Below are 2,722 nucleotides of genomic sequence, written 5' to 3'. Positions count from 1 at the left end.
GGAAAGATTGCACAGCTGGGTTGTCTGTCAATCAGCGTGACTTGTACTGAACCACAATCTTGGAAGATGTTTTCTGGATTCTTCTAACTGTCTTGGACTGAACGCTGAGGATTAGAACACAACCTAGTTGCTGCTTACTTGGGGCAGAAAGTGGGATACACATTAAATGAGGGAAGAGAAAGATGACCTCAACCTGGAGATCAAAGTGGGGCAAGTTTCTAAGGAGAGGGTTGATTATGTAAAAGAGTCAGAACCATGGTCTGGGAACATGGTGGGAGCCTGGAGACTTTCTGTGTTTCTTCTGACCTGACTCCCGGAAAGTTTTAAGACAAGGTGGCATCATCAAGGAAAAACTGGTTTTCAAGCTGAGGGGGTAGAAGGAGTTATCTAGAAAAAAATTGTCGGGGTCAGGAATTTATGGATAATAGAGCACTTATAGATCACAACTCTAGAGGATAACTCAAGTCTCGTTTATTAGGTTTTGAATCTATGCGTAAAATAGACTAATAGAAAACTCAAATTTGCTGCTATTCTGATATGTATTTATTTATTTATTGATTTATTTTGAGATGGAGTCTCACCCTGTTGCCCAGGCTGGAGTGCAGTGGCGTGATCTCGGCTCACTGCAACCTCCCCCTCCTGGGTTCAAATGATTCTCCTGCCTCAGCCTCCCAAGTAGCTAGGATTACAGGCACCCACCACCACACTCAGCTATTTTTTTTTTTTTTTTTTTTTTTTTTTTTTTTTTTTTTTTTTTTTTTTGTAGTTTTAGTAGAGACGGCGTTTCACCATGTTGGCCAGGCTGGTCTCAAACTCCTGACTTAGTAATCTGCCCGCCTCTGCCTCCCAAAGTGCTGAGATAACAGGTGTGAGTCACCAAGCCCGGCCTCTGATAAATATTTAGACTGTCTAGTGCCATTATGAGAACTAAATTTTTGACTAGTATGTTCTACTGAATGTTACCTATTCCCTATTAATATAAATGTTAAAAAATTAAACATAGAAACTACTTGAGTGCAGTTGTTTAACAAGCTTTATAGTTTTTAAGGTGATTTTGTTCTGATGGGTTTATAGACAGACCTATAGGTTATTAGACAAAGATACAGGTTCTACAGCCAGATGATTTGGTTTGGATTCTACTTCTGCCATCTAAGCATGAATGATTTGGGGTAAATTAGGTGATTTCTTTCAACCTGAGGCTCTCCCTCTGTAAAATAGGGATAATGTCCAGTTCAAAACTGTTCTGAAGGTTATATGAAATAATTCTTGCAAAATGTTTTATACTTACTAAGTGCTTGATGTTAACTATTAACTAGTGTGATGGTAGGAAATGCTGTGTCTATTATTAAAGGATAATTGGTACACTTAACAGAAATTAACTCTGGGAACTCTTGAGTCACAAGCCTCTTCTTGGTCTCAACTCTTTAGATAAGGATGTATTTTAAAGAGAGACTGGTCGCCCCATATCCTTTCCTCTTCCCACGGGTGCTAAGGGACTCACGTGGGATTGAGGGACACCTGCTTCAGACACTCTGGGTCATGCCACCAATTTTTGCCTCTGAACCGTTTGAGTGGAATGGACCTGAAACCCTGGGGTATCTGGTGCGGCCCTTGTATTGTTAAGAGTATTTGTGGGCAATGTATGCTACTTACATTTTGGAGTTTGCTAAACAACATTTACCTTGAAGGGACTATTTTAATTACATGTGATTTATATGTTATTTACAAAGAGGCTTTTCAGTTGTTTATAAATAAAAACAATACAAATCTAATGACCAAATGGGTGCTACCAGGGAGTTAGGATGAAATAATTTTTTAACATGTTTGGAAAGGTTGAATTTTGGTTCAGACCTGGGCTTGAGTTCAGACTGTTTCCTACCTGGGCAGCCTTGGGATCTCAGGACATTTTCCTTGTCATGAGAGAAAATGACTTGAAACCACCTTGTCTAATTCTTAGGAAGAGGAATACGGTGAGGTGCAGTAAGTTGCAAGGGGCATGTGTTTTATTTTTCCCCTGTTCCTAAACACTCTGCTTTACTTGAAACTAAATTTGGCTCTGAGTTTACTGGCAGCGAAGGCAAAATACTAACACAAAAACAAACAGGTTACCTCCCCCCCCTCCCTTTTAAAGTTAGTATCTATTTACAAGATCAAATAGTTGTTATCAAAGCCCTGGGCTTTGAATTCTTGAAAAATGGTCTCATGTTTCCTTATATAAGAAATCAAGTGATGTAACGGGCACCTGTTGTTACTATGGATTATGGAAGACAAATTCGGTGATTTTTTGTATCGACCCTTTTTGAAAGCTGAGATGTAACATTAAATTTTAATTTAGTGCAGACATCTCTAAAGGAAGCTGAGATAATTTGGCCTGAAACCATTGCTTCTCAGCAGCATAGCATAATGCAGGAATAACATGAGAAATTCTAAACATTGTGACTACTCAAAATGACCTTTACTTTTGCCTCAAGTATTAATCCTTTCAAGTTATCATTTGGTAAATGCTAAATTGTCAGGTTGAATATGATCATCAGTTGTCTTGTGTGTTGCTTATTCCTATAGAATATGAATTTATTTTGTGTTTCCTATGGTTATGAGACCAGACTCAGCTTCTCACAGTGAGGACAAGTATAACACAATTACTTTGTGAGGACTGATTAAGAAAAAAATGTTTGAATTTAAGTTTGTGGGTGATGTTCACTCAATTAAGGTTAGAGATGAT

This window comes from Rhinopithecus roxellana, chromosome 4, assembly GCF_007565055.1.
Source record: "Rhinopithecus roxellana isolate Shanxi Qingling chromosome 4, ASM756505v1, whole genome shotgun sequence".
Lineage (NCBI taxonomy): Eukaryota > Metazoa > Chordata > Mammalia > Primates > Cercopithecidae > Rhinopithecus > Rhinopithecus roxellana.
Note: the sequence above shows the minus strand (reverse complement) of the source record.